Source organism: Dromiciops gliroides, chromosome 2, assembly GCF_019393635.1.
Source record: "Dromiciops gliroides isolate mDroGli1 chromosome 2, mDroGli1.pri, whole genome shotgun sequence".
NCBI classification, from domain to species: domain Eukaryota; kingdom Metazoa; phylum Chordata; class Mammalia; order Microbiotheria; family Microbiotheriidae; genus Dromiciops; species Dromiciops gliroides.
This window is the reverse complement of record NC_057862.1, coordinates 632,439,973-632,449,228: the sequence shown is the minus strand read 5'-3', so window position 1 is coordinate 632,449,228 and position 9,256 is coordinate 632,439,973. Positions and strand designations below refer to the sequence as shown.

Genomic DNA, 9,256 nt, shown 5'->3' with positions numbered 1-9,256 from the left:
GATGGCTGGACCAATTTAGATTTCTACCAACAGTGCATTAATGTCCCTGTTTTCCTGCAGCTCCTTCAACATTTGTCATTTTTCTTTTTTGTCATCTCTGTCAATCTGATGGATGCAGCAACAGAGTTGCTTCAATTTTCACTTTTCTCATAATGAGCTATTTAGAACATTATTTATTCATGATTATCTATAGCGTGGCTTTCTTCACTTGAAATCTGCTTTTGACATTTGTTTTTCTTTTGGTGGATAGTCTTATCTTTAAAAAATTAAAATCAGCAACATATATGCTATATATGCCCTTCAATAAAAAAAAATACTCCAAATATTTTTCTAGTTACTTATTTACTTTCTGATTTGCTTTTGTAAAAAACTTTCAAATTTTCTATCAAAATACTCCATTTTATCTTCTATGGGCCTTAATTGTAGCTTGTTTGCTCTTGAATTCTACATCTATTCATAGATCTGAAGGTTAACTTCCTTGTACCTCTTAGTGGCTTGTGAACATTTTCTATATATCATGCATCCATTCATAATTTATCTTGTTATATGATATGAGATGTTGCTCTGAACCCAATTTTTCTCAAAATACTTTCTGATTTTCACAGCAGTTTTTGTTTTTTGCTTGTTTTGTCGAATACAAAGTCATTATCCAAGTAACTGGAGCCTTTAGGGTTATCAAACACTATATCACCATGTTCATTTGCTTATCTGTGTTGTGTACTTAAACTGTTCCATCAATCAGTACTCAATTTCTTAAATTTTAACCAGTATCTAATAATTTTAATTATTGTTCTTTGGTAGCATACGTTGAAATGGGTATTTATAAGCTCTCTTCAGTTCTATTTCCCGCTGATTTCTTTCCTTAATATTCTTGATCTTTTATTCTCCAGATGAATTTTTAAATTATTTTTCTAGTTCTATAAAATAATACTTTTCTAGTGTGATTAGTATGGCACAGGAGATAGTAATTTTGACCTGGAGTCAGGAAAACACGAGTTCAAATCCAGCCTCAGATGCTTTCTAGTTATGTGTCTCTTTATTATTCTTTGCCTCAGTTTCCCCAAGTCAGAATTGGAGATAATAATAACACTTGCCTCCTAAGGCCATTGTAAAGATCAAATGAGATGTGATTTATAAAGGCATTTAGTATAGTGTCAGGCTTGTAGTAGATGCTAAATAAATACTACTTTGGACTCTTCTGCCTTCTAGTTTTGAGAAAGATGATGAATGATGCCGACCCTACTAAAGGAAAAAAAAGACTAGAAAAAGCTGGCACAGGAGTTGTTGACAGTCTCCATAATGTCCCTATTCCTAGCCTACTGCAATAAAGGCATCAAGGAATTTCCCTTTTGGGGAATATATGGTACTCTCTACCTTGTTTGAACTGAATTACCTCAGTCTTAATGGGAGAGATCTTTTACTCAGTATTGTTTGGTATACATTCTCCTATATATACTTTCTCTGATTTTTCTTTGGCTGCTGAGTTTCTTTGCTATTTACTATGTGTATGTTCATTGTAGAACTAGTATTTGGTGGGAAGGGAGGCAAGACTTCAAGACTTGTATATACAGCTTGAGGTCCTCCTTTCTCCATTAAGAAATTGTCATAATTGTGCATAGTAGATTTGTAGGTTCATGTACAATCATCTTTTTTATTGTACTTTGTAATGGAAATGCTTGTTTTATTCCATGATTTAAAAATTAAAAAGTCATAATGACCATGGTTTAAACCTGAAAACTCCATCCCCTAGACCAAGAATATTTAATAATATAGACTGATGTGTGATATCTATCTATATGTATATGTGTGTGTACATATACACATACACACAAACACATACATCCACCCACATAGTTCTAGCCAAATATTCTTTTTCTCTGAGTAGAATATCATCCTCCTGATTCCCCTCTTGGCAGGAAATAAAGCTTTCCCCAGAGAAAAGTGGGAGAAGAAAAATATAGAGATATCTATTTAGACCTCCCTGCTAGCCAAAAAGAGATAGCTTTGCTATATGTGGGGGAAAGCCTCATAAAGATGACTTTCTCTCTCTGAGCTTCATTTTCCTCTTCTAAAAAAAGAAGTGGAACTTTATTTATTTTTTTTTGGATGGGGCAATGAGGGTTAAGTAACTTGCCCAGGGTCACACAGCTAGTAAGTGTCAAGTGTCTGAGGTTGGATTTGAACTCACGTCCTCCTGAATCCAGGGCCGGTGCTTTATCCACTATGCCACCTAGCTGCCCCCAAAAGTGGAACTTAAAAAAATGCTTTTAATATTTTGTGATTCCAAAGTTCTTCAAAGAATGAATAATATGAATCTACTTCCCAATCAAAATAAAACTGGTTACAACCAAAAAGATAAATAAAAAGTGAACTGTATATATGGTGAAATATAGAAAGGTGAGCAGGTTGAGTACTTATAAACTCATTCCATCCTCACTGGCTTACATGACTTAAAGTAATATCTTGGAAAGGCAGAAAGACTTTCTTACTCTGTTCAGAGATACACTTTCTGATGGGTAGTTAAATAACCTTTGATTTCATCCCTGTGGTGTGGAAGATGAAAATCTTTTGAACCAGAGTCCCAATGAAATGTAAATACTGCTTATTCAGGACTGACATTTCAAAAGAAGTTGGCCCCACCAGCTTCAATGGCTATTCTGTATTATCAGGTTTTCTGTCATTTGCGTTGATTAAAGTTGATAAACATTGGAAGTCACTTGGGGTGTATAGGAGGACACAAAAGAAAGAGATGTAACTCTATCTTTCCTTGAAAAGGTCTGTCATTCTCAGGAATAGAGCAAACACATTCTTCTATCCCATTGCTTCCTCAGAATATATTCAGTTATTTCAGACAGAGGGAGAGTGGGAGAAATAAAAAGGAAAAAGCGATTTGGTACGTGATATCTAGAGGCACAAAAAAAAAAAAGGCACTCAAGGAAAGGATATGGCTCACAGAGAGTTGCATTAAGCAAAGAACCAGAAAGTCAAACAGAAACAGAATTCCAAAAAAGATACAGAAATGCATAGAGTAGGAGATCCTCAGATATAGTGAAGACTAGAAAGCAAAGAAAGAGGTAAAGAATTGGAGTTCCAAAAAGAAAGAGTTGAAAACACAAAGAGACAGCTGTGACAACACACAGTAAGTTAGATAGACAGAAAGACTTAGGCAAGGCATGGCATAAAAAGTCAAAGGGAAGAAAGGCAGTAGAGCAATAGAGACAGAAAGAGACAGACAGACAGAAACAAACAGAGACAGACAGACATGTTGAATAACATTGTGCCCATGTGATGTCATATTTGGAGAAAATGGAATAGTATGTAAGAATTTTCTGAGTATTCCTGGATCCAAAACTTTGTTATCTTTGGCCAAGCAAGTGGAAAACATGGAAGACCATGTTCACACTGGTTAGGGAAAATATTTACCTTAAAAATGAGCTCAAAGCATTCACCCGATAAAAGTTAAATTTGAGGAACTTTGGAACACAAAAAATCTTTCTTTGCTATTTAAACATGGGTTCACTTTGTTTGATTTGGGAAACAACCCAAGGCTTTTTGGTATCAAGATTATATTAACTAAAACCAAAGTAAACATAGATTTATATTTTATTAAAAAAAAGGTTTAATGCTCCTTGCCAAGTTCTTTGGGCTAAGTGAACAGTTATACAGACAGGTACTGACAAACCACGATGTTTATAGGAAAGGGAAATAGGATGGTGAGGAAACGTTAATTATGGAATAGGGAAATTATTTAATGGCACTCATATCAATTAGTCCAGAGTAGAAGACTTCATGGGGGTTTTGATAACTATCTTCAGATATCTGGAAGGCTGTTATGGGGAAAGAAGATTGAACTTATTTAGCTTTGTCATAAAGGCAAAAACTAGAAGAAAGGGATAGATGTTATAGGGAGGGAAATTTTAATGCAATATAGAGAAATTACTAGTAATGTAGGTAGTATGAAAGCTTATTTAGAAAAGGAACAAATGAATGAATAAAAATAATTTTGTGAGTACTAATTTGAAATATATTTTGCTAAATACTTAATGATATAAATACAAAAGTAGGAATCCTTAATCTCTAGGAAGTCATATTCTAAAGGATGATATAACACATATAGAGATTTCAGCTTCATGAAACATGGAAAAGTCCAGTCATCCTTTTTGTTGTTGTTGAATTGTGTCAATGATGTCCAAATCTTTGTGAACCCATCTTGGGTTTTCTTTTTTTCTTTCCTTTTTTTTTGGTGGGGCAATGAGGGTTAAGTGACTTGCCCAGGGTCATATAGCTAGTAAGTATCTGAGGCCAGATTTAAACTCTTGAAGATGAGTTCCTTTCTCTAGGCCTAGAACTCTATCCTCTGTACTACCTACCTGCACCTAGTGTGGAGGTATAGCTGAGAAGCTGAGGCAAATAGAAGTTAAATGATTTGTCCAGGTTCACACAGGTTGGAAGTACCTGAGGCCAGATTTGAGCTCAAAGCCCAACTTAGGTGACACCTACTGCTTCTAGTATAGTTGAGTAGATGCTATACATTGGGTCTGAACGATGTGTGTTCAAATTTAGCCTATAGCACTCACTAGTTGTGGGAATAGAATTTTAACTATCTGTTGTTCATTGTCATATATATAATAGTACCTCATGTGGATATTGGCAGGCTAAAAGGAGATAATCTATGTAAAACATTTCTCAAACTTTTAAAAACCTATATAAATTTCAGTTATGAATAATAGTTCAAATTTAAATATTACTGTCACATATTTTTTTATAATATGGCACAGCTCAGGAAATACAAGAAACAATTGTAAATTATGTATAGTACTTAGTACTATTTTAGAAAGACACTAATTCCCTTAACTGAAAACTACCTGTGAGGGTGGACACTTTTGGCATTACTAAACCATTCATCAGTTTTTGCTGCTAGCTAATCAAAGCATGAAGGCCTCATCTAGAGGAAGGTGACTACAAAAACAAGAGAGCATGTGGTTGAGTTTAAGAATTATTAAGTCAATACACAAAGAACTATATTATTTGGTATGGGTGTTCTTTTCTTTACTTTATTTTCTTTATTTCTTTATTTCGAGTTTTCCCCAAGTTAGATGTATAAAGAAATTTTTACATCAATTTTTAAAACTTTGTGTTCCAAATTCTCTTCCTCCCTTCCTCCCCAGCCCCACCCTTAAGAACTTGAGCCATTCCATGTAAGTTATCCATGTGCACTCATGCAAAACATTTCCACATTATTCAGGTTGTGAAAGAAAACAGACAAAAAAAAACTTTAGAAAGAGGAACTAACAAAAAATATATACTTCAATCTGTATTCAGATACCATCACTTCTTTCTCTGTAGATGAATTGCATTTTTCTTAAGTCCTTCTGATAACATTCTGCTCATCATTTCCCACAGCACAATACTGTTCCATCTCAAACTCATCCCACAATTTTTTCAGCCTTTCCACAATCGATTGGCATCACCTCAATTTCAAATTCATCTTCTTAAAAAATCTCTTTTAGGATACCAACCAAGTACTGGTATTGCTGGGTCAAAGAGTATGCATGGTTTTATAGCCCCTTGGCCATAGTTCTGAATTGCCGTACAGTATGATGGTTGAATCAGTTTACAACTTTACCAAGAGTGTATTAATGTCTCATTTTCCCCATATCCCCCACAACATTTGTCATTTTCCACTGCTGTCCTATTATCCAATCCAATAGATATGAGGTAGTTCCCAAAATTGTTTTGACCTGGATTTCTCTAATGAATAGTGAGTTAGACCATTTTTTTTCATATGGCTATAGGTGGCTTTGATTAATTCTTCTGAAAAATTCATGTCTTTTGATCATCTATCAATTGAGGAATGTCTCTCATTTTAACAAATTTGACTCAGTTCTCTATGTGTTTGAGAAATAAGGCTTGTCGGACAAACATGCTTCAATTTTTTTTCAGAGTTACTATTGCTAACTGTATTACCCTCAATCCTATTTCCCTCCCTTTGATATTTACTCTATTTTCTATCTTCTTTCACCCTATCCCTCCTGAAAAGTATTTTGCTTCTGACTGCTCCCTCCCCAAATCTGCCCTTCCTTCCTTCACTGCTCCTCCCTTATCCCCTTCCCCTCCTACTTTCCCACAGGGCAAGATATATTACTATACCCAATTGAGTGTATACATTATTCCTGATTTGAGACATTTCTGATGAGAGTAAGGCTCACTCACTCCCCCACATCTCCCCCATCTTCCCTTCTCCTCCAAAATCTTTTTCTTGGTTCTTTTATGTGAGATACTTTAGTGAGTGTTCTTTTCAAAAGTACATGTGGAAATTCTAATAAACCCATGCCTCAAAAGAGGGTTTTAATAAGTTTCTTTAGCCTTTAATTTTCATTACCATGGGTCCAAACTTCTTATGATAAACTTTATTGAAGTGGTTCTCAAACAAGAGACAAAAGCCTATGCTGGAGCTAAACTAAAAAAAAAAAATTCCCGTGGGATAGATCTAACCAAAGCTTGTGTTTGAAAACAATATGTAACCAAAGAAGCATTGGATAGAAACTTTGGTGGAAGGGTAAGAATGCACACATTCATAGATTTGGAATTTTGGAAAGTGGTTTTGTTACAGCGAATCTATAAGATGCATGGTAAAAGCATCATCATTATACCTTTTCAGATTAGACAAGAAAGACTGAGAGAAAAAAAAAAACTTTGCCCAGAGTGTGTACATATCATAGCTGTAACCTGGACTTTTTTATTTTTTCTTCTAAGGCCGAAATCGTTTTTACTGTACTACTACATAATATGGTCAGATTCTTCCATTTTTATTGAAAAATATCCTGATGTCATAAATCATAAATAAACCAATTTGATGGTTTATTGGAGTTAATATGTAACAGAGAAGGCAAAATTGTTATGCCTATTATCCAGGTCAAGTACTTCTAGTAGAATTAAACACTTTAAGATTTACATATATATGATCTGTTCAAGGTCTAACTTGGTTTAAATGCTTTGCACTATTCACTGATGTCTCCCATCACAGTTTTACAGACAGCATACAACTTAGAAACATGTAGACTATTCCTAAGTCCAAAGGAACCCACTCCCGTATTTAGATGCCCTATTACTTCAGGATGTTTGCTTCAGAAACAATGAAGAAAGAAGATGGGGAGACTTATCAGAAAGGCAGTGGAAGCTATAATGATGTAATGTGAGTGTTCACATATTTGGTAGGTCAGAGATAGGACCATCCCCTTTCTAATAACAGTTCTGTGTTGGAGCAAACTTATCTTAGGGGGGGATAAACATAAAGAAATAGATTTATCATAGTAAACTTGTATTTATTTGCTGTGATACCCACCCCATTTTCAAATATTCCTTCCACAGCCTTTGGATATGGCAAGCTTAAGAACATTCACATCTACTTTAATTGACAATAACAAACTTGACTGTGGCTCCTTAGGTGTAAATTTAGGGGATGCTCATACATGATGCCCAGGGTTCCTTCCAGTGATAATAATTTATATTTTAGAGTTATTGCTTCAAGGAGGTAGGGGGACAGGGAATTCTACAGCTCAAATACAATACTATGTTCTTTTTGTTTTGCAGGGCAATGAGGGTTAAATGACTTGCCCAGGGTCACACAGCTAGTTAAGTGCCAAGTGTCTGAGGTTAGATTTGAACTCAGGTACTCCTGAATCCAGGGCTGGTGCTTTATCCACTATGCCACCTAGCTGCCCCCAAAATACTATGTTCTAAGATTCCTTCTGTAAGAAGTGTGCAATGTCTGGAGGATTGGGGTGGGAGGTCCACACTTTATCTTCAAATCCTTTGATGAGAATCAGGGGAGATGAAGTTTTAATTGTGCTAGCACTATGGTTTTGCCACTGTGATTTCTTTTTTTTAATGAAATTAAATCAAGAAAGGACTAGATTAGTGATTAACCAAAGAGGCTGCTGTGACTCAGCAGGCCTCAGCTGGAAGAATTTCAGGCAATGTCAGTTCACTTAGGCAACTAAGGGTTGAAGAACTCCAACTCTGGTAACCCATGATTTCAATTTGATATTCAAAGCCAGGTCTCCATGAGAAAATCTTGTGGTCAGGAGACCTTCTCCCTCTCTACCTTCCTTACTCCTTTCCAATCATATTGTCAAAGAAACTGAACCAGTAATAGACAATGCATTTATTCAGAAGCAAAGCAACACAGAAGACAAACATAAATGAAAATAATGAAGACAATCACCCAAGGGATTTTCAAGAAGTGTGAAACCTTGCAACTGAAATGAATGCAAGACTGCAAGCATCTGGGGGAGTAGTGGATAGTTGCTGGGCTGGGGATCAAGAAGATTTGAGTTCAAATCTGACACCAGAAGAGCTTATTAAGTCTGGGGACTCCTGATGCCCTAGGCCTGGTTACCTTTTCTCTGGAACTCCTACTTAAAATAGAACTCCAAAGAAATCAGATAGTATTCCACTGAGCAGAAATGGTGGAGGCCTATTATATGGATTACTCTTCGGATCATCAAAGGAAACCACACAGATTTGAGCTCAGGCATCGAGTCAGCTTGGAGCAGCTGGAAAGTGGATGCTGACAAGTATGAGAAAGATTCAGGGTTAGAGAAGATTTGAAAAGAAAGTAATGCTGCTGGATGAACATAATAGCCATTTGTAAAGAGAAATTGCTGAATTATAAAGAAAGGATCAAGATGTTTTAAGAACATTTATACCTGGATGGTGAAATTCATTGTATCCTGGATAGAAGTGGATATTTTGATATAAGAGATAAAGAAGACAAGTGGATCCATAGCCTCATGGAGAAATAAGACATGATAAAACTTAAGCTGAGATTTATCATTCCTTTACACTAGATGAAACAAGCTATGTTAAGGTGATAAGCCTTTTTTGGGAGAACCATTCTGGATAGCAAATAATGGTCTGGCTGATCGTTTTGATGCTTGAGGACAGTATAATTAGTTTCTGGCCTAAGGAGCTTAGGAGTGCTCCCTGGAGACTTACACACTACTTGGAAATGGGCCACATGTGATAATTAAGCAAAATGTTAACAGTTTTCATTTTTTTTTTTATTTCATGGACTTGAGTTTGAGTGCTTTCCTTTTCAAGATTGTCTGATTCAAGAAAATAGAAGTCATTAATTCAACATGAAATGAACTGAGATTATGGACAAATGATCACTTTAAAAAAAAGATTAACTTTTTTGTTGTTTTCTAAATATAAAGCAAATATTCTGGATTAGGTAATAAAAATAAAAATA

General features: G+C 35.4%; 1 pseudogene; it reads left to right on the top strand.

Annotated features, from left to right (window-relative positions):
- Window positions 1-8,468: 8,468 nt before the first annotated feature.
- LOC122739439 lies at window positions 8,469-8,958 on the top strand (annotated as a pseudogene).
- The last annotated feature ends 298 nt before the right edge of the window (window positions 8,959-9,256 follow it).